A 24,624-nucleotide genomic window follows, 5' to 3' on the forward strand; every position below is an offset into this window, starting at 1 on the left:
TCTTCTCGTGAGAAATCTCTTCCCACATTTCCTTCAATTCCGTTTTCTCAGATTTAGTGATGTAAGATGTGACATACCGAGCAACAGCAATAGAATTGTCAGCCACATACTGTATATCCATGTTAACATTCCACATGGATAAAATGACTGGGTTGTAGTCATTTATATATTTTGACTCTTCTTTTCTTCTTAGGTTGTAGGTATTCTTAGGCGATTTTCTTGTAATAGTATGTCGCACAGCTGACATAAAACTGTTTACTCTTCCTTTTGAAAGAACAGGTTGTGGAAATCCAAATCGACATTTTGTGTAGAATTTATCTTTACTCTTGTACTTTCGTCGACAGTATTTTCCACACCGATGACTTTGGAAATGTAAAACTTTCTCTTTTAAGTTTTTCTCTTCTGTGCTTTTAGGTATAGCACATGTTGCATATCCTTCAATGAAAGATAAAACTGCTTCATCAGCATCTGTTCCAAATTTTGGGGCATCCTTGATCCACAACAGCATATGAATATGTGGAGCACCTCTTGCTTGGTACTCTTTTCTCCAAAAGAAATCCACAACTTCTCTAAGAGGTGGATTTTTTTATTGCAGATGAAGGACATCATAGCCTCAAATCTATGATTGAAATATCTGCAAACATTAACTGGATCTAATGAGCACAATTCTCCTGCTGTCTTGTATTGGATGTTTTCAATGTTTGAATTTGCCTCTCGCAGAAAATCCAGTAAATCATCCCAAGCGTACTCAGCACAGCTTAGGGTAAGGAACCATGTAGGAGTTCCTAAATTCCGTAACATACACTTCAATTCTCCATGGCGTCGGTACCAATATTCATTAGTTCCACGCTGACAAGCCATCAAATTGATCAATTGAGATTCCAAATGATCATCTCGCTGTTGCACTTTGTTGAGAAAGTCATTTGCTGACACATTATGTAGATGTACTCCAGTTTTTAAAATGTGATTTACTGCATAAGATAGTGCAGACAAGTCACTTTCAAATAAAAGATGGAACAAATAGGGAATACTTTGACGAAATCTGGGATCTTCTGCATATAATCTTGTAGTCCGATACTCCGAAGCAGGAATTTGTACTGGACGTTCATCATATTGTCCACCTTCTCCTGTAGGAAACAGTTGGGGAAAACAACGAGCTTCTAAGCTCTCCTCCCATACACTCACAGGAGTTCCTTTTGCTTTCTTCATCTGAAACAGATCAATAGCGTTTCCCATAACTTCTTTAGAATGAAGAGGATGTATGCTGAAATGTTCATAAATTTCTTCTTCTTTTAACTTATCCACTTTTTCAATTTGCCCAGTTGGTATTCCTGTGTCTTCTACTATTTCTTCTTCATCTTCATCCATATAAATGGCTTCATACCATTTATTATTTTTTTTCAAATACAAATTTGCTCTTTGTACTTTTCGTACATCCACCAGCTCCTGCCAAATTTTCTTATTCTTTGTAGGTACACCATTAACCAGAATACCTAATGGTTCAGATTCCTAAGTATCTGCATCAATTGTTTCCATATTTTTTTTCAAATCCAATGGCAAATAGACAACTCTTCCTTTTAAACCTCTTTGTAAATCCGAAGGAGGTAATTTACCTGTTTTTGGCTCCATACGCACTATGGTCTGAAACGGATGGACACATTGAATAAGTATAGACTCATACGTATTTAAATCCGAAAGTTCTGGAGGAATTTCAACCAATTCTAATTTATTATGTACAGCTCTTGCTGGCATTCTATTTTCTTCTAACTTGTTATAACAGTATTTACAAATACGCTGATCTTCACCCAAATCAAAACAATTTTCCAGAAATATATATGTTGCAAAATCTTTCCACTTATAATTATCTTCATTTTCACTTTTTTTATACAGATCAACATTCCTTGTTTGAATTTTGTAATGGCTTCTCCGGCAACAAATACAAGTAATATTTGGTCTTTCATTAGAGATGATAGCAAATTTTGTCATTTCATCTTCAAAATTTTTACTAACATTAAGATCTACATTCTCTTCCACATTTTCATCAATAACTGTGTCATTTTCTGCACTTTCTTGTTCTGGACCAAAGTAACAAAACTGAATCTCATCAGTAACCTTCACTACATCTGATACAGTTCCACGGAACAGAGCATTATTCAACTCATTCAACTTTAGTGCTGGACTTTTAGCAAAATATAATGTTCTCACAAACTTTCTCATTTCAGTATGATGAACAGCGAGCATCCTAAAATGGTGAAAAACACTTTGACACACTTTCCTAGATATACAAGCCAGAGAATGTCCTTGCAAACCAGTATTCTCTCTCACCCTGCATGGATCTAGTCTTTGAAGCACATTAATTTTCTGTTTAACACTCTTTTTACTATATTCTCTTAGAAAGTCACGTAATTTATCAATAGATTCCTGACGCACAGTACAAATACTACTACAATTCCAAGTGTACACTGGGGCTTTAGGACGTCTCCCCATAACCTCATCAGCCATCACTTCTTCCTCATTTCTTGGAACCATTTTCTCCTTTTCCATTACACAACCATCCTTAACTTCATATGCTCTTCCATTGGTGTCAACTGCATGCAACAAACTATTACTTTGAAGATAACTCTCTTCATTAAAAAATGGTTCAGTACTAGAACTATGCTTCCATTCTCCTAAGAACACTTTACAAAAGTTATTTTTTTTACTTCTCTTTTCCTTTTGCTTTGTGACTTCATTGCATTGACTAATTTATCTAATCTACGCATCCTGTTCAAAATTAAAATGAATAGTTTTTTTTTTATTTCTAATGCCTTGGTAACAATACTTTCAATTAATTTATTTTTCTTATAAAATTTAGGTTTTTTCAAATATTTTATCACATCCTTTAGCAAATTTAACATCACTCTTCTCTGAAACATTTTCCGACGAATGTTTTTAAAATCTATTTTCCGTGTTAAGTCACTCTTTCTTACTTCTGAGTCTACATTAGCATTTTGTTTTTGCTGTCGACTCTGTTGTTGTTTTGTACTTGAAACACTGTTTGAATTTATCTTTCGATCATTTTTTTTTTTGGGAAGATATTTTTTAAAAATTCTTTAGTTTGCTTACCAGAAGACTTTTTCTGTTTTCCAACACACGCTTCGCCTCCTATTTTTTTTTTACCAGTCATCTTCAAATATAGTTGTTGTTTCTTTTCTTTTCTCTTTCTTGACTTTATAGGCATCTTTATATTTTTTCACTGTTGCTCAGCAATACCTGCAAAAAACTAAAAAAAAATACCTTTATGTAATTTTAATTCATTACAATTTTTTTTTTTCAACTTTTCAAATCCTATCACATGAGCTGATCCTTTCCTACGAGTCCAGGTCTTATAAAACAAGAGAAACATGAATTAAATCTCTGACAACAATTCCTGTGTGCACACAGACTCATGGTGTGATTCTAGGCAGTCAACGATATTTGATTGGCAATTTGAAAGCACATTTACTTCTGTTGAGGAGCAAATGATAATTACTGTGACAGCCTGACACATTTCCCTTATATTTTAGAGAGGCAAAAAAGAGCACATGTCCTAATAGCTACTTGAGACCATCAGCATGTGTTACAGGGTGAGTGATTAGAGTAGAGCAAAGGAAATGAGCCTTGGTGACGGTAATTGTGTTTGCGTTATACACTGCTATCTGAAACACAACACAGAACTGAGTATTATGCATGGGAGTGTAGGTGAAGCTGCTGCATGTGTGCAAACAGTGTGTTTCTGAAAACTGTGTATTGTCAGTTGCAAGAGAGATCTGCATGGAGACTTTTACAAGTGCATGAAGACTGCAGATATGTGTGTAAGAGTACATGTTTGGTAAAGGTTAATTGGAGTTTTATACATGTAGGAACTACCTCACCCATTGCAGGAGTGGAAGGACAATCTACCCTGTTGATTTGAAATGTGTTACCATTTGCCTCTCATTTTTCTGATAGTGATTTCTGCTGAGTACTAACCAACACATTTGAACAAAACAACCTGGCCCTGTTCTGAAACTGCAAGTTTTACAGAACAACAGCAACACAAATAAAATCTCTGACAACAATTCCTCTGTCCACACAGACTCATGCTGTGATTCTAGGCAGAAAACGATATTTCCTTTGGCAATTTGAAAGCACATTTGGTACTGTGGATGGAGCAAGTGATAATTACTGAGACAGCCTGACACATTTCCCTTATATTTTAGAGAGGCAAAAAAGAGCACATGTCCTAATAGCTACTTGAGACCATCAGCATGTGTTACAGGGTGAGTGATTAGAGTAGAGCAAAGGAAATGAGCCTTGGTGACGTTGAATGTGTTTACGTTACACACTGCTATCTGAAACACAACACAGAGCTGAGTATTATGCATGGGAGTGTAGGAGAAGCTGCTGCATGCGTGCAAACAGTGTGTTTCTGGAGACTGTGTATTGTCAGTTGCAAGAGAGATCTGCATGGAGACTTTTACAAGTGCATGAAGACTGCAGATATGTGCGTAAGAGTACATGTTTGGTAAGGGTTAATTGGAGTTTTGTACATGTAGGAACTACCTCACCCATTGCAGGAGTGGAAGGACAATCTACCCTGTTGATTTGAAATGTGTTACCATTTGCCTCTCATTTTTCTGATAGTGATTTCTGCTGAGTACTAACCAACACATTTGAACAAAACAAGCTGGCCCTTTCCTGAAAGTGCAAGTTTTACAGAACAACAGCAACACAAATAAAATCTCTGACAACAATTCCTCTGTCCACACAGACTCATGCTGTGATTCTAGGCAGAAAACGATATTTCCTTTGGCAATTTGAAAGCACATTTAGTACTGTGGATGGAGCAAGTGATGATTACTGAGACAGCCTCACACATTTCCCTTATATTTTAGAGAGGCAAAAAAGAGCACATGTCCTAATAGCTACTTGAGACCATTAGCATGTGTTACAGTGTGAGTGATTAGAGTAGAGCAAAGGAAAAGTGCCTTAGTGATATTCAATCTGTTTGAGTTACACACTGCTATCTGAAACACAACACAGAGCTGAGTATTATGCATGGGAGTGTAGGAGAAGCTGCTGCATGTGTGCAAACAGTGTGTTTCTGGAGACTGTGTATTGTCAGTTGCAAGAGAGATCTGCATGGAGACTTTTACAAGTGCATGAAGACTGTAGATATGTGTGTAAGAGTACATGTTTGGTAAAGGTTAATTGGAGTTTTGTACATGTAGGAAGTACCTCACCCATTGCAGGAGTAGAAGGACAATCTACCCTGTTGATTTGAAATGTGTTACCATTTGCCTCTCATTTTTCTGATAGTGATTTCTGCTGAGTACTAACCAACACATTTGAACAAAACAAGCTGGCCCTTTCCTGAAAGTGCAAGTTTTACAGAACAACAGCAACACAAATAAAATCTCTGACAACAATTCCTCTGTCCACACAGACTCATGCTGTGATTCTAGGCAGAAAACGATATTTCCTTTGGCAATTTGAAAGCACATTTAGTACTGTAGATGGAGCAAGTGATAATTACTGAGACAGCCTGACACATTTCCCTTATATTTTAGAGAGGCAAAAAAGAGAACATGTCCTAATAGCTACTTGAGACCATCAGCATATGTTACAGGGTGAGTGATTAGAGTAGAGCAAAGGAAAAGAGCCTTAGTGACATTCAATCTGTTTGCGTTACACACTGCTATCTGAAACACAACACAGAGCTGAGTATTATGCATGGGAGTGTAGGAGAAGCTGCTGCATGTGTGCAAACAGTGTGTTTCTGGAGACTGTGTATTGTCAGTTGCAAGAGAGATCTGCATGCAGACTTTTACAAGTGCATGAAGACTGCAGATATGTGTGTAAGAGTACATGTTTGGTAAAGGTTAATTGGAGTTTTAACATGTAGGAACTACCTCACCCATTGCAGGAGTGGAAGGACAATCTACCCTGTTGATTTGAAATGTGTTACCATTTACCTCTCATTTTTCTGATAGTGATTTCTGCTGAATACTAACCAACACATTTGAACAAAACAAGCTGCCCTTTTCCTGCGAGTGCAAGTTTTACAAATAAAATCTCTGACAGCAATTCCTGTGTGCACAATGTCTCATGGTGTGATTCTAGGCACAAAACAGTATTCCTGGGTGATACCAGGCCCTTTTCCTGCGAGTGCAAGTTTTACAAAACAACAGCAACACAAATTAAATCTCTGACAACAATTCCTGTGTGCACACAGACTCATGGTGTGATTCTAGGCACAAAGCGATATTTTCCTTGGCAATTTGAAAGCACATTTAGTACTGTGGTGGAGTAAGTGAAAATTACTGTGACAGCCTGACACTTTTTTCTTATATTTTAGACAAGCAGAAAAGAGCACATGTCCTAACACCTCCTTGACACCATGACCATGTATTACAAAAAACAAGCTGCCCCTTTCCTGCAAGTGCAAGGGTAATAGAGCAAGACCAACATTAATTAAATCTCTGATAACAATTCCTGTGTGCACACTGTGTCATGGTGTGATTCTAGGCAGAAAACAGTATTCCTGGGTGATACCAGTACACCTTAACTTATAGTGAAGACATACTCCATAATATCTAACATGTTCAAGGTACTTAAATATCTTCCTTAACATAAAATGTAAAACACCACTTTTAAAGTTGTAGGAAAATGTACCATGCTATTTTCAAATGTGTTTGCATTTGCCTCTTTTTTGTGAGTAACTAATTTCTGCTGAATGCTAACCATCACACTTTAAGCAAACAAACTGCCGCTTTTCTGCGAGTGCAAGGCTAACAGAACAAGAGCCACACAAATTAAATCTCTGACAACAAATCCTGTGTGCACACAGACTCATGATGTGATTCCAGGCACAAAACAGTATTCCTCAGTGATACCAGTACACCTTAACTTACAGTGAAGACATACTCCATAATATCTTACTAGTTCAAGACAGTTAAATTTCTCCTAAATCACAAAATGTAAAACACAACATTAAAACAAGAATGACAATTCTATTATTTATATCAAAATACACCACATACTTCCCCTCTCAAACTCATAACTCACCTTTAAAATTAATTAGTTGATAAAGAAACAGCAGATTATCAGAGCCAGAATCTCAGAGCTGTACACCTCTCTCCTCTCTCCACAACCAGTAAATGGCAATTTTCCCTCTCTTTTTTCCCCACATATACATGTTAATGTAAAATCACAGTCCTTCCCACATTTTTTCAAATGGAATCACACATTTCTATTGGTTGCAACTTTCAACCCCTTTCCAAATCATCCCTTCCCCCAACATGACTTCTGCCTGCTACCATAGCAACAGCTCATGGAACACAGGTGTGAGCAGAGAGGTCAGAAGTTCAGCACACAATGTTTCAAATCCAAAGAGCAAGAGTGCTTGACTTTTCAAACCTAACAGTAATTTTCAGTGGGAACACATTTTTCTGTACCAATCCAAAACATGCTTTTAAAAATGTAAACATACAGCCTAGTTTTAACTGTAAAATGGTTTGAATCAGCCAATGAGTTATTTTTATTAAAAAAAAGTATGTATGCCTCTATTTTTCAACTGTCTTTCTTTTCATATTGCCATTCTACTGAAAGACACCTCCTGAGTGCATCCTGTTCTCCTTGGAAGATGTTCACAGTGTGGATTGTTAGTCATAGCTATGTCTTCTGGAGTGAAAAGTATGCAGAAAAAAGAGGTATTTTCAAAGACCTTGCATTGCCAAATGTAGACATTAAATGGATTGGTCAGAGAGGGTTAAAGTGGCACCAATTAATGCCTTTGGTGAAAACCTTTCTACATCTCCCACAGCCTAACCTTATTATTGTGCACTGTGGTGGTAATGACCTAGGCACTTTAACTGGGGTAGGTCTGGACATGCTTATTAAGGACACCTTTCTGCAATTGATGTCACTTTTTCCACAAACTGCCTTTGTATATTCTAATATATGCCAAAGGCAAAAGTGGAACTGGTCCAACCAATATTGTCCGCAGATTGACAAAGCAAGAAAGCACGTCAATAAGTCTGTTTCTGCTTTCCTCAGAGACTATGGTATGGGTTCTATATACCACAACAACTTGCGTTACAACATGCAAGACATTTATAGAGGAGACGGTGTACATTTCAATGATGAAGGGAACAGAGTCTTCCTCTTGAACTTTAGACTCTGCATCGGTACTTACTTGTAGGTACCGAAAAACACTCAATAAACACAAGGGCTCTTTTTTGAGCCACCTAATATCTAAACACTTAAACGTGATTTTTATGTCTATTTTTTTTAATGTTTTTTTTCGGCCTCGCGATGTTTTTAAAAAAAATTTAAATCATTTTTTTGCTCTTCGTGGTCCTACTGTGACCCCCTGACAATGGCTTGGGGGTCAAGAACTCCCTACTCTGCCCCCTATTCACGTTCTCCACCTTTCCTTTTCAGTGCGACAGACAAAATGGCGGCCGACACTTCCTGATTTCGACCGATTTGAATGTTTACTGACATCTAACAACCAATCAGAATTACGCTCGCGCACGGCAGGGTGCGCGCACAGGGCTTGCACAGTGCGCGCACCCTGCACGCGTATAGATATTGATATGCTTTTAAATGCTATTTTCTCAGGAAATACTGAACAGATTTACACCAGGCCTGCAAAAGGCACTTCCTTGACCTTATGGCTACCTCTCTGCCAAATTTCAAGTAATTCTGTTCAGCCATTCGGGCTGTAGCTGTGTCTAAAGGTCCTATGGAAAAATGCATGGGGAAAACGCGTTTTGGGACCCCCCTTTTTTCTTGGCCCCCGCTTGACGAATCACCCCGAGACTTTCAGGGTAGGAGCTGAACGGAGCGCCCCATTAGTTTTGAAAATTTCGCGAGGATTCATCAACCGGCGCCAAAGTTATTCAAAATAGAATTTTGAGATTTCCTATGGAAACACGGTCCTAACTATAACTATCTACTGGCGACTGCCAGTAGATTATATATATATATATATTCACTGAAAAAACCATAGGTTTCACACATGTTATAGTTAGCTGGACATTTTACTGATAAAAAAACCAATGAAATTCCCCCGTTATAGTTACTGTAGGCAACTATAACTCACGCGACCGCAATCCTCTGCTGATGCTAATACTGTATTTAGACACTTATTTGCCCATGTCTTCTTCCATTAAATTTTAGCTATACATATATTACAAATATTTTTTTTTCATAAAGACACATATGTCATCAGCAGAGGATTACGGTCGCGTGAGTTATAGTTGCCTACAGTAACTATAACGGGGGAATTTCATTGGTTTTTTATCAGTAAAATGTCCAGCTAACTATAACATGTGTGAAACCTATGGTTTTTTCAGTGAATTTGTACGGTTTTTTAAATGCTAAGTTACTTTACGCCATTTGTGGCGTGCGCGCCCACTTAATGCAGTTCGTTCCATGCGCGCACGGTGCGCTTCGCGCACCGTGCGCGCACAGTGAGCACGCGGTGCGCTTCGCGCACCGCGTGCCCACATTACGCTAGATGGGCCATGAACGCACGATGCGCTTCGCGCACCGTGCGCACATGGAGGACATATGATGAGCAAACTCTTAAATCTGCTTTTCATTTATTTTTTTTTATTTTTTTTACCGTACGCTTACCGTAAGCTTACGGTACGCGTACCCCGTGATTTTTTTTAAAATCAATAAATGTTTTTTTTGTACTTTTCTGTCCTTCTTTGACCCCCTTACAAATGTTAGGGGGTCTGTAACTCTCCTCATTGCCCCCTTTCCTTGTTTTCTCTGTTTTTTTTCTGAGTGAAACACACAAAATGGCGGCCGCCGCTTCCTGGTTTCGGCCGATTCGAATGTTTACTAAGATCTATGGGCCAATCAGAATCTCCTTCGCGCACGCCATGTTTCTTCCGTACGCTTACCGTAAGCTTACCGTACGCGTACCCCGTGATTTTTTTTAAAAATCAATAAATGTTTGTTTTGTACTTTACAGTCCTTCTTTGACCCCCTCACAAATGTAAGGGGGTCTGTAACTCTCCTCATTGCCCCCTTTTCTTGTTTTCACTCTTTTTTTTTCAGAGTGAAACACAGAAAATGGCGGCCGCCGCTTCCTGGTTTCGGCCGATTCGAATGTTTACTAAGATCTAAGAGCCAATCAGAATCGCGCTCGCGCACGCCACCGTACGCTTACCGTAAGCGTACGGTAAGCGTACCGTAAGCGGGCTCAGATATATATATTGATTTAAAGGCTATTTTCTCAGAATCTACTGAACAGATTTACACCAAACCTACAAAAGGCACTTCCTTGACCTAGGGACTACCTCTCTGCCACATTTTGAGTAATTCTGTTCAGCCGTTCGGGCTGTAGCTCGTTCCAAAGGTCCTATGGAAAAATGCATGGGAAAAACGCGTTTTGGGACCCCCCTTTTATCTCAGCCCCCGCTTGACGGATCCCCCCGAGACTTTCAGGGTAGGAGCGGAGCGTAGCGCCCCACCTATTTTGAGAAATTCGCGAGGATTCGTCGACCGGCGCCAAAGTTATTCAAAATAGAATGTTGAGGTTTTCCTATGGAAACGTGGTCCTAACTATAACTACCTACTGGCGACCGCCAGTAGGTAGTTATAGTTAGGACCACGTTTCCATAGGAAAACCTCAACATTCTATTTTGAATAACTTTGGCGCCGGTCGACGAATCCTCGCGAATTTCTCAAAATAGGTGGGGCGCTACGCTCCGCTCCTACCCTGAAAGTCTCGGGGGGATTCGTCAAGCGGGGGCTGAGATAAAAGGGGGGTCCCAAAACGCGTTTTTCCCATGCATTTTTCCATAGGACCTTTAGAACGAGCTACAGCCCGAACGGCTGAACAGAATTACTCAAAATTTGGCAGAGAGGTAGTCCCTAGGTCAAGGAAGTGCCTTTTGTAGGTTTGGTGTAAATCTGTTCAGTAGATTCTGAGAAAATAGCCTTTAAATCAATATATATATCTGAGCCCGCTTACGGTACGCTTACCGTACGCTTACGGTAAGCGTACGGTGGCGTGCGCGAGCGCGATTCTGATTGGCTCTTAGATCTTAGTAAACATTCGAATCGGTCGAAACCAGGAAGCGGCGGCCGCCATTTTGTGTATTTCACTCTGAAAAAAAAGAGTGAAAACAAGGAAAGGGGGCAATGAGGAGAGTTACAGACCCCCTAACATTTGTAAGGGGGTCAAAGAAGGACAGAAAAGTACAAAAAAAACATTTATTGATTTTAAAAAAAATCACGGGGTACGCGTACGGTAAGCTTACGGTAAGCGTACGGTAGAAAAAAAAAAAAAAAAAAAATGAAAATCAGATTTAAGTGTTTAGATATTAGGGGGCTCTAAAAAGAGCCGTTGTGTTTATGAAATGATTTTTTAGTGGTACCTACAAGTAAGTACCGATGCAGAGTCTAAGGTTCAAGAGGAAGACTCTGTTCCCTTCATCATTGAAGTGCACACCATCTCCTCTATAAATGTCTTGCATGTCATAACGCAAGTTGTTGTGGTAAATGGCACCCATACCATAGTCACGGAGGAAAGCAGAAACAGATTTGTTGACGTGGTTTCTTGCTTTGTCATCGCACCGCGTGCCCACCGTGCGTGCACGGCACTAACTGCGTAAAGTGGGCGCGCAAGGCGCGAAGCGCACCGCGTGCTCACTGTGCACGCACGGTGCGCGAAGCGCACCGTGCGCGCACGGAACGAACTGCGTTAAGTGGGCGCGCACGCCACGAATGGCGTAAAGTAACTTAGCATTTAAAAAAACGTACAAATTCACTGAAAAAACCATAGGTTTCACACACGTTATAGTTAGGAATTAGCATTTAAAAAACCTTGCAAATTCACTGAAAAAACCATAGGTTTCACACATGTTATAGTTAGCGGAAATTTTACTGATAAAAAACCAATGAAATTCCCCCGTTATAGTTAGTGCAGGCAACTATAACTCACGCGACCGCAATCTTCTGCTGATGACATATGTGTCTTTATGAAAAAAAAATATTTGTAATATATGTATAGCTAAAAATGTATGGAAGAAGACATGGGCAAATAAGTGTCTAAATACAGTATTAGCATCAGCAGAGGATTGCGGTCGCGTGAGTTATAGTTGCCTGCACTAACTATAACGGGGGAATTTCATTGGTTTTTTATCAGTAAAATTTCCGCTAACTATAACATGTGTGAAACCTATGGTTTTTTCAGTGAATATATATATATATACATACACATATACATATTCACTGAAAAAAACAAAGGTTTCAGGGATGTTATAGTTAGGCTCACATTTCATTATTACAAAACCAGAGAAATTCGGCAGTTAGAGTTAGCTAAGCTAACTACAACTTACGCCCCGCAATGCACTGCTTATGATGTCACATATTACATCACTCTTGACATGGGTCAGTGACATCACTGACAACATCTCAAATGACATCACTGCTAACATCTCAAATGACATCACTGATGACATCATCTAGTGAGTGTGAGTGTGTTTCTAAATTTTGCTGAGTGTTAAGCATTTACACTAAAGTAAGTGGCTGTGAGAGTGCCTGTATGAGTGAGTGTGTAAGTGGTGTATAGAAGAGTGAGTGGGTATGTGAGAGACTGTATACATGAGGGAGTGGGTATGTGAGTTTTTGTATGGGTGAGTGAGTGGGTGTGTCAGTGGGTGTTTGAGTAAGTGAGTGGCTGTGTGAGTATCTGTATGGGTGAGTGAGTTGGTGTGTAAGTGGCTGTAATGGTGAACAAGAGGGTGAATGAGTGGCTCTATGGGTGAGTATGCAGGTGTGTCAGTGGCTGTAAATGATGAATTAGAGGGTGCATAAGTTTCAGAACTGGTAACTGAGCAGGCACACAAATGTCTGTATGGGTGAGTGACAGGGTACATAAGTGGCTGTATGGGTGCATTAATGGGTGTGTAAGTGGGTGTATGGGTGAGTGAGTGGGTGTGTGGATGGCTGTATGGGTGAGTGAATGGGTGCATGAGTGGCAGTATGGGGAGTGAGTGTGAGAGAGGTTGAATGGGAGAGTATGTGCTTGTCTAAGTGACTGTAAGGTGAGTGAGTACATGTGTTAGTATATGTATGAGTAACTTAGTAGTTGTGTGAGTAACTGTATGGGTGAATGAGTGGCTGTGTGAGTGACTGTATGGGTGAGTCGGTTGGTGTGAGAAGCTGGCTTTGTATATGGTGTACTCTTATGTAAGTAGGCACCTTGCACCAATCCAGACAACCCCTATGGTGATTTTAGTGGTCTTACACAGCCTTAGAAAGCTCTCTGTGGTAGCTGTGGAGAGCAGCCTTCAGGCTTGGTCCAGAAGGAGTGTAAAGCAGCTTGTTTTACCAGAACATAATCTTATAGGTATAGATTAAGCGAAAAAGAACCACACAATGTATTTATAAAAATATGTATTTATTATAAGACACTTACTAACACATACAGATATCCCTTAGCCGGAGATATACACAATGCATACAATACTTTTCAATACAAACAGGTAAGTAGCACATAATACACAGTGGTCACCAGGGGGAGACCAAACCATATACTAAAATAGTGGAATGCAAACCACGTCTCGAGTCAAGACTATACCCAGAAGACGCAGAAGTGCCAGGGACCCAAGGAACCACCCAAGGTAAGTAACCAAGAGCCCCATGGTGGTCGTAGGCTGAGTGGGAACTCGACCGCAATTTTCAATGCAAGTCAATGGGTAAGTCGCAGTTGCAATTCTAAGGAAGGACCCATCCAAGTGGACCCTGAAGAAACCCAGTGGAAGACAGAAGGTTGGAGAGCTAACCCTCCCATGGATACCTTAGGAACCAGGATGCATGCACCAGGGAAGCCGGGTGCAAAGGTGTGAAGTGGCGTTGGAAAACGCCATCAAACCCAATGGAGAACTTCAGGGAGATGCCGCTGCTGGAGATGGTGAAAGTGTCCGGTGGAACCCAAAGATGGATTCAAGTCGAGGAGTATCTGCAAGCAGAGGGGGCAGAGTCTATGCCACTTGTAAGTGACCAGGTGACCTGGAAGATGAATGCCCTCCGAAGTGGGGTGTTGCAGGAGAATTGATGGTGAACTTGGAGCTGCAGCTGTGAGGACCAGGCGATGCTGCGGAAGACCAGGAGCCATTCCAGAGCTGGCCCACATTGGATGTTGAGAGTTGAGGGGTCGGTGTCTGACAGGAGCACCAACAAGCCTTGGCAACTGCAAACAACATGGAAAGTGAAGAAGGTGCAGTGTCGGAACCAGCAAGGTCACCACAAGCAGGAGAGTTAGGGCATGCCCTGAGCAATCAGAGGAGCCCACATAATTCAAAGGTGACCCTCAAGAGGACCCACAGGCTGGAGGCACTGGAGTCGCTTGAGGACCTTGAGCAGCTCACTTCAGATGCAAGCCAACAATGCAAGTGGTGCAGTGAGGACAAAGATCTTGTCTTGGATGCCCACAGGCCCTGGAAGGCTCCTTTATGGTGCACAGGCATGGACATTGCAGCAGACGAGCAGGGCAACGAGATCAGAAGCGACAGGAGTCTTCCCAGTTGCAGCCTTCGTGCCCAGAGCGAAGTGAAGCAAAGTCCTGAGTGCCCAGACAGTTGAAGAAGAAGTGGTGTCTTGAAATTAATGTTGTCCCACAGTGAATCTAGGGACCCACCCTCAGGTAAGCCCTTAAGTACCCTAAGGAAAGGGTTAGGATGATTCAGGGTTCCCTCCCAGGAGAGGGGTCTCACAGTGGGGAGGATACTCCCTTGTCCTTTGTCCAGCTTCGCACCAGAGCGGGAGCCAACGTCTCCCTGTGCTCATTTGAGCTGGACTATGCAAGGAGGGCACCAAGTGTTCCCTTCGAGCAGACTGAGTGGCACTACCAAGCGCTGCCACCCGGCCCCAATTTACTGTACCCTGTCTGAGAGGTGGTCACACCTCCCTGTGACAGGATACCTATTGTTCTGCTCTACCCTGCTTGAGCTTGGCTCAGCAGCAGGAGGACAATATTGTGTCTCTGTTCGGCAGCATCCATGTTGTGCTGTCTGGGTCTACAAGACTGGTACCAGGAGCACTGAGGGCTCCGGTGTGTGGGCATGATTCCCACATGTTTGATACCAAACAGGATAGGGTAAGGTACAGCTAGTTTTGAGATAGTCATCGAGTAATGACGCAGTGCCCCTCTATATGCTATATGGCTGTCTCACTTACATCCCGGGAGAATGGACTCTGTAGGCTGTAGGGGTGTCCTGCTCATGCAGGGGCACCCTCGCACTTGAAACCGAGCACCCTGCCTTCAGGATTGCAAGGCCTGCCTTATGGGTGACTTATGTTATGTTACAATATTTTTAAAGCGTAAACTGTTACCCGAAGGTGTCCTGGCGCTATCTACAAAACCTCCCAAAGGAACTCACAGATGAGGCCACGGATTAAATGCCAAATAGCTAGGTTTTTAAGGCTTTCCTGAAAGCCAGCAGATCCATGCTATTTCTAAGCTGAAATGGGAGGGCGTTCCAAGCTTTAGCTGCCCCTACTCGAAAACTCCTACCTCCCCAACCGTCTTTTCTAGAGATAGGGACTATTACCAATTTTGCTCCTAGAGAGCGAAGTGGTCTATTGGGGACATACCACTGAAACTGCTGCTTCAGATGCTCTGGACCGACCCCGTGAACAGCTTTAAAAACAGTACAGAGTGATTTAAACTGCACCCGTTTCTTAATGGGTAACCAGTGAAGTCTTCTGATGTCACCGGAGACAGAGGCAAATTTAGCCGTCCCTGTGAGCAGTCTAGCGGCCGAATTCTGTAAAAGCTGGAGTCTATGCAGCAATCGCTCCTGAATGTTAAGGTAGAGGCTGTTACAATAATCCAGCCTCATCACAGTTAAAGTGGTTACTAATGTACATTGATTTTCCTTAGGTAGATACTGTATCATTTTCTTGCATGTTCTAATAGCAAATGTGGTAACCGAGACAACTGAATTAACTTGGTCTTCGAAATGGAGTTTATCATCAATCAGGACTCCCAAGTTTTTTACTTTCCTGGTGGGAATCGGAAGTACACCCAGCGAAGCTGGCCACAAACTTGGGGTCCAGAACTTGGGGTCATTGCCAAACAGAATAACTTCAGTCTTACCAGAGTTAAGCTTTAAACAGTTTTGGGACATCCATTTACCCACTGCTTCCATGCAGTCGTGAAATCGTTTTTATGCCCCCATCTCTTGCCCTGGTAGCAGGGACACCACAATCTGAGTGTCATCTGCGTACGATGTCAGAGCAATTCCAAAGGATTTGATCAAGGGGGCCAGAGAAGAAACATAAACATTAAAAAGCGTAGGACTAAGAGAAGAACCCTGCGGAACTCTGCAGGGCAATGAGAAGGGTTAGAACAGAATGTGCTGAGTGACACTGTTTGCATTCTGTCCGAGAGGAAGGACTTCAGAAGTTCCCACACTTTGCCTTGGACATCACATCCCCACAACCGGTCCATCAGCAATTCATGATGGACCGTGTCGAAGGCCTTGGACAAGTCCAACATGATCATTGCGGCCTTGCCTCCCTGGTCCAGTACGGCCCTAATTTCCTCTGTAGATTTTAAAAGAGGGGACTCCGTACTATGCCCCGCTCTGAACCCGTATTGAGTTGGATCCAATACTTGCGCTTCTCGTAAGTATGTACTTAGTTGTGCTTTCATACTTTTCTCTACCTGTTTAGCTGGCAGAGGAATGAGCGAGATTGGTCGAAAGTTATTGGGATCCTTCGGGTCCAGATTGGGCTTCTTGAGTAGAGGTAGAATCGATGCGGTTTTCCAGGTTTTAGGAAAATGTCCTTCCTTGAACATCGCGTTCATCATAGCAGTCAGCGTTATAACAATGGGTTCTGGGGCTAGTTTTAAAACCGCCACCGGACATGGATCATAAGGAGAGCCTGATTTGGTAGACATCAGTGACTTATGAATCTCTCCGATGGATAAAGGTGCGAACTCTTCAAAACTCGAATGGAAACCCGACCGAGATTTGTATCTCTCTGACGTCCAGTGTTCCATCTGTTGTAGGACCATTAAATGTGGCGAAAATAGCCTCCATCTTACTGCAAAAGAATCTGGCTATTTCTTTGCAGAGCTCCTGATTCGAGGGGGCACTGGGTGTTACAGGGTACGCCAGGCTAGTGACTATTTTAAAGAGCTTTTTAGCTGAATTTATGGCAGAATTGATTTGGTTGGCAGAGAATTCTCTCTTAGTTGTCCGGAGGAGGTGTTTATAAGCCACCAGGCTTAGTTTATATGCTTCTTTTTCTGCTGCTTTATATCCCTTCCTCCACGTCCTCTCTAACAATTTACATTTCAGTTCTTGATATTTTAGTTCCTGGACATACCATGATAGGTTTTATGTGCAGTGACCATGGATATAGGGAAACCTATATCTTTCGTAAGTGGTGCTAGAGCAAGTTTACACAGGCTGCAATGGCAGGCCTACAGAAAAAAATTGAGTGGTCTCCCAAGGGTGGCAAAAGACATGCTTCATCCCATTGGTGACCCCTGGTGTACCTATGCCCTGGGTACCTTGGTACCATATACTATGGACTGATAAGTGTACACCAGTGTCCAATCTGGGATGTACCTAAGTACTTACCATACCAATTTAGGGGAGAAAGCACAGAGACTGGGGTCCTGGTTAACAGGATCCCAGTCAGACTAGTCAGAAAGCTTCACAGCACCAGGCAAAAAATGAGGGTCACCATGCAGAAGGATCCTACCTTCCTACAGTTGGTATATGGGAAGCTGTATGGGTGACTGACTCAGTGTGTGAGTGGCTGTATGAGTGTATGAGTGGGTGTGTATGTGTCTCTATGTCTGTATGAAAAGATGTGTGAGTAGCTGTATTGGTAAGTGAGTAGGTGCATGTGTAAATTAGTGATTGTGTTAGTGGCTGTATGGGTGAGTTGATGTGTGAGTGGCTGTATCGATCAGTGAGTATGTGTGTGAGTGTATGGGCCTGTGAATGGGTATGTCAGTGGATTTGTGGGAGTGGGTGTATGAGATGTTGTATGGGGGTGTAAGTGGGTGTTTGAGTGGTTCTGTAGATGATGTCATCAGTGATGCCATTTGAGATGTCATCAGTGATGTCACTGGCCATGTCATAATACGTGAGGACATAAGCAGTGCATTGCGGGGGAGTAAGTTAGCTCAGCTAACTATAACTGAGGAATTTCTCTGGTTTTGTACGACTGAAATGTGAGCCTAACTATAATGTCCATGCAACTTCTGTTTTATTCAGTGAATTTTAAAGTTTTTTTTGCATTTAATTTACTAACTGTAACGTCCCTGTAACCTTTATTTTGTTTCAATCAATTTCTAAGTTTAAACAAATTCTAGTTCCTAACGTTGATGTCCCTGTAACCTTTGTTTTTTAGTGAATTTCTTTTTTTATTTCAATTTCCTAGCTAGAGGAAATTCGGGGCAGGGCCTCCCACGAGTGCTCAGCATCCCATAATAATTCATCCCCTAACCAGTAGTGCACCAGGAGGCGTGTTTGTAGAGTGGTGCGGAAAGGGTGTGAGGGCTTGGGTGAGCTCTCAGCAATCCCGCTGTGTGGGACTTACTGGAGGTAAGAGGAGGGTTTTTTGGCCCTTAACGACCCTCAGCATCAAAGGGGACATTATCCCCCAACCAGTAGTGCACCAGGAGGTGTGTTTGCCGAGTGGTGGAGAAAGGGGGTGAGGGCTTGGGCGAGCTCTCAGCAATCCTGCTGTGTGGGACTTACTGGAGATAAGAGGAGGGGTTATTGGCCCTTAAGGACCCTCAGCATCAAAGGGGACATTATCCCCCAACCAGTAGTGAACCAGGAGGCGTGTTTGCAGAGTGGGGGAGAAAGGGGGTGAGGGCTTGGGTGAGCTCTCAGCAATCCTGCTTTGTGGGACTTACTGGAGATAAGAGGAGGGGTTTTTGGCCCTTAAGGACCCTCAGCATCAAAGGGGACATTATCCCCCAACCAGTAGTGAACCAGGAGGCGTGTTTGCAGAGTTTTGGAGAAAGGGGGTGAGGGCTTGGGTGAGCTCTCAGCAATCCTGCTGGGTGGGACTTACTGGAGGTAAGAGGAGGGGTATTTGGCCCTTAAGGACCCTCAGCATCAAAGGGGACATTATTCCTCAACCAGTAGTGCACCAGGAGGTGTGTTTGCAGAGTGGTGGAGAAAGGGGGTGAGGACTTGGGTGAGCTCTCAGCAATCCCACTGTGTGGGACTTATTGGAGGTAAGAGGAGTGGTTTTGGCCCTTAAGACCCTCAACATCAAAGGGGACTTTATCCCCAACCAGTAGTGCACCAGGAGGTGTTTGCAGAGTGGCAGAGAAAGGGGCAGCGGGCCTCCTATAATCGCTCTCAAAATGTATTGTCATTGGGGGCTGCATGGCCCCCTCCCTGTGCCACTTTCAGCCCTGTGGGACCCTATCCCCCAGCCCAGCAATTATACTATGGGGAGTGGGGCAGCAAGGACCCCCTACTTGGGCTGATTTCAGCCCTGGGTACCCCATAACCTGGGGCCCTGCCTTTTTATAAAATTTCACAAGTATTATGGGAGGGGAGCTGCTCAGTTACCTTCACCAGGCCGATTTGGGCCCCAGAGACCCTGTTCCCCAGCCATAATACTATGGGGAGGTGGGGCCACGTGGCCCCACTCCCCGGGCCAAATTCGGCTCCGGGAACCTCATCCCCTGGGGCCCGTATTTTTATTTATTTACCGTTATTATGGGAGGGGGGCTGCGCGGCCACCATCTCCCGGCCCGATTTCAACCCCAAGGACTAGCCATTATACTGTGGGGAGGGGGGCCACGTGACCCCCTCCCCGGGCTGATTTCTACCCCGGGGCCCAGCCTCTTTATTTTGGGTGCCCCTAGGGCACCGAGTGACCTATGTTGGGGACCGCGGGGGAGTCCTCCCGCAGTTCCTGCCAGCTCCCTGCCTCATACAGAAGCCACATTGCTCTGACAGACAGGGGTCTGCAGAAAGGCAGCACCATGTCTGTCTGAGTAAATGTTTTAATCTGTTTCCCTGTACCCATATTTGCATGAGGGGAGGCAGATAAAAACTCTGCTTTTTGCAAACCGAAGCTGTTTGACAGATCTGGCTTGCCGAAGCAGCTTTATGTTTGCTTTTGCATTTGCTTGGTGGGAGCTGTCAGTCCCCACCAAGTAAAAGCACACAGCTGCCTCCCGAGGGTGGGCACCTCGGGAGGTAGCAGGAGCTATCCCTGGGTGGGGCAGTGCCCAGGGCCGTAAATGGCTTCACGAGAGGGCTGTGTGCCCCCTCTCTTTGTTCAATTGAGCCCCGGGGAGTTGCAGGCCCCTGAATTAATTTGATGTATTTTACCCTGGGAAGGTGGCGGTCCCTGGAGCGTGGGCAGGCCAAGTGGGCCCACCCACATACATTATAAGCAGTGCCCTGGGGAGATGGTGGTCTCTGGAAAATTGACTTTTCACTCGAACAAAACCATTGAAATTCCTCTGATATAGTTAGTTGTACTAACTACATCTCGTGCGCCTGCAATCCGCTGCTGATGATGTCACATATTACATCATTCATGACATGGTCAGTGACATCACTGATGACATCTCAAATGACATCACTGATGACATCATCCACGTGACAATCAGATACACCTCATCATACACTAGTATAACCTTTCATCACTGACTGTAAAATACAGATTGCCAGATTTAAAACCATTGACACACCAATACAAGTTTCTAAACACCCACTCAGTGATTCATAGATCTATACACACATCTAATCACTTACCTATAGATTCACTCATACATGCTGTCAATGATCAATAGAACACTATCAAATATACTTATACACCTATATCGACATTACACACCAGCACATATACTAATCACTTATGAAGTCAACCTATTCACTTATGCAAACAATGGATCATACTTACTTTTACTTAGCAATACACTTATAAAAACACCACTTCATCTATTCATATAGATAATAACTCATACTTAGTGTGTTATAAAAACACTATTACAAGAATACAGTTATCCATACAGTTACTCATACAATCATTGAGTCTTATGTATACTTATTTATATACAACAACTGACACATGCACTGGCTTTTATTTTTCTAGTTTGTAGGACATGTACCATTGAGACATATATTTGCTCATCGCCACACCCATAAAGATATTCACTCACCCAAACAACTGTTATAACATGTTGTTTTAACTTCACATACCTACTGAATCAACTATTCACACATATTTGGGCAGTCACCCCCCACCGAACCACACACACATTCACTCTCCCATACAAATACTCAGTTAACTAATCAATAAATAATATAAACTTTCACGTAGCTAGTAACCAACTGGTGCAGCAGTTTACACAACAACTGACAAAGTGATACAGATATTCACAGTTTAGTCACTATCCAATATATTTAGTGAGACACTATAAATTAGTCAAGTAAACAGTCAATCACACTGCTACTAAATCCTCCATCCAGATATTTATATTTATATATCCACTCATTCTTCAATGCAAATTGCTATATATATATATATATATATATATATATATATATAATACATATTTAAATAACGAACCAAACCACATTCACTGGATGATGTCATCAGTGATGTCATCAGTGATGTCATTTGAGATGTCATCAGTGATGTCACTGACCATGTCATGAATGATGTAATATGTGACATCATCAGCAGTGGATTGCGGGCGCGCGAGATGTAGTTAGTACAACTAACTATATCGGAGGAATTTCAAGGGTTTTGTTCGAGTGAAATGTCCAGCTAACTATAACACCCCTAAAACCTATTGTTTTTTTCAGTGAATTTCTAAGGTTTTTTAAATGCTAATTCCTAACTATTTCAGGCCTGAAACCTATGGTTTTTTCAGTGAATTTCAAAGGTTTTTTAAATGCTAATTCCTAACTATTTCAGGCCTGAAACCTATGTTTTTTTCAGTGTATTTCAAAGGTATTGTAAATGACAATTTTTAATGTATTAATTGTTATACTGATTTTTTTTATACTGCTTTAGTACATTTTTTAAACTGTTTATTTTTAGATATTTTATTTTTTTAATTACATTATACATTACAATAAAAAGTATACTGTCTCAGAATGAATTACCTTAGTTTAAATACTTTGCAAATAGGCAATAGACTTTTAAGTACAGTAGTTACAGTTGTTGCAATGGCCAAAACAATTTCAAATACAATGCAACATTGAGCTCAATGTGAATTTCTAGTCAAATGCAATTAGTTACTTTATGGATTACTTTTCTAAGCACAGGACTGGATCCTAGATTCAGTCCTTGGACATCTCCTGTAAACAGTGAGTAAAAACTTTATGGTTACAGTAGTGATTTTTAAGGAATATTATTGTATATTAAAAGTTGACACTTCGAAATTTTTTCACATAGAATCACCAATGTTATCCTTGAGCAGAAAATTCACTTAGCAGGTAAGTAGTGTTATCGTTACTTTTTCTTACGAAGTGGTGGATCCTGGATCCAGCACTGGCGAATCTCCTGTAAACAGTTGAAAGAATTTGTTTAAGTCATACAGACGATTTTTTAGGAATATTTTTAGTTTGTGAAAATAGACACTTCGAAACTTTTCTGCTCAAAACCACACTATGGAAGGAAATACAAGTTACTGGTAAGTACGCTTAGAATTACTTTTCAGGGTCAGTGCTGGTCTAAAAGATGCAGCACTGGGTTCTCTCCTGATAACAGGTGAGTAAATTAGAATTCGTAGTTCGACTGATTTTAAAAGAATATAACAGGTGAGTAAATTGGAATTCGTAGTTCGAGTGATTTAAGAGGAATATTTGTACGTTTCAAAATTGGACACTTTGAAACTTTTCTGGTGAACACCGCCCATTGGATTCCTATGGAAGGAAATACAAGTTACTGGTAAGTAGGCTTAAAATTACTTTTCAGGGTTAGTGCTGGGCTAAAAGATGCAGCCCTGGGTTCTCTCCTGATAACAGGTGAGTAAATTGGAATTCGTAGTTCGGCTGATTTTAGAGGAATATTTGTACGTTTGAAAATTGGACACTTAGAAACTTTTCTGGTGAAAACCACCCAATGGATTCCTATGGAAGGAAATACAAGTTACTGGTGAGTAGGCTTAGAATTACTTTTCAGGGTCAATGCTGGTCTTAAAGATGCAGCACTGGTTTCTCTCCTGATAATAGGTGAGTAAATCGGAATTCGTAGTTCGGATGAGTTTAGAGGAATATTTGTACGTTTCAAAAATGGACACTTTGAAACTTTTCTGATGAAAACCACACAATGGATTCCTATGGAAGGAAATACAAGTTACTGGTAAGTACACTTAGAATTACTTTTCAGGCTCAGTGCTGGTCTAAGAGATGCAGCCCTGGGTTCTCTACTGATAACAGGTGAGTAAGTCGGAATTCGTAGTTTGGCTGATTTTAGTGGAATATTTGTACGTTTCAAAAATGGACACTTCGAAACTTTTCTGGTGAAACCCACACAATGGATTCCTATGGAAGGAAATACAAGTTACTGGTAAGTAGGCTTAACATTACTTTTCAGGGTCAGTGCTGGGCTAAAAGATGCAGCCCTGGGTTCTCTCCTGATAACAGGTGTGTAAATTGGAATTCGTAGTTCGGGTGATTTTAGAGGAATATTTGTACGTTTCAAAATTGGACACTTTGAAACTTTTCTGGTGAAAACCACCCAATAGATTCCTATGGAAGGAAATACAAGTTACTGGTAAGTAGGCTTAGAATGACTTTTCAGGGTCAATGCGGGTCTTAAAGATGCAGCACTGGTTTCTCTCCTGATAACAGGTGAGTAAATCGGAATTCGTAGTTCGGCTGATTTTAGACGAATATTTGTACGTTTCAAAAATGGACACTTCAAAACTTTTCTGGTGAAAACCACACAATGGATTCCTATGGAAGGAAATACAAGTTACTGGTAAGTACGCTTAGAATTACTTTTCAGATTCAGTGCTGGGCTAAAAGATGCAGCCCTGGGTTCTCACCTGATAACAGTTGAGTAAATCGGAATTCGTAGTTCGGTTGATTTTAGAGGAATATTTGTACGTTTCAAAAATGGACACTTAGAAACCTCCGGTGAAAACCACACAATGGATTCCTATGGAAGGAAATACAAGTTACTCGTAAGTACGCTTCAAATTACTTTTCAGGGTCAGTGCTGGGCAAAAAGATGCTGCACTGGGTTCTCTCCTGAGAACAGGTGAGTAAATCAGAATTCGTAGTTCGGCTGATTTCAGAGGAATATTTGTACAATGGTGAAGGAAGGGGGTGGGGCCTGAGGTGACGTGGGCAAACACGGCCTGTGGCGCGTTTTAAGATGGGGAATTAATTCCTCTTCAATCCTGCGGTCCCCTGGGGGCCAACTAGCCCACCAGGTACCTCCAGTATGCGCCACCATGTCATGAGTGATGTAATATGTGACGTCATCAGCAGTGCATTGCGGGCGCGCGAGTTATAGTTAGCTGAACTAACTATAACAGGGGAATTTCAATGGTTTTGTATGAGTGAAAAGTCCAGCTAACTATAACGCCCCTGAAACCTATGGTTTTTTCACTGAATTTCTAAAGTTTTTTAA

This window comes from Triturus cristatus, chromosome 11, assembly GCF_964204655.1.
Source record: "Triturus cristatus chromosome 11, aTriCri1.1, whole genome shotgun sequence".
Classification (NCBI taxonomy): domain Eukaryota; kingdom Metazoa; phylum Chordata; class Amphibia; order Caudata; family Salamandridae; genus Triturus; species Triturus cristatus.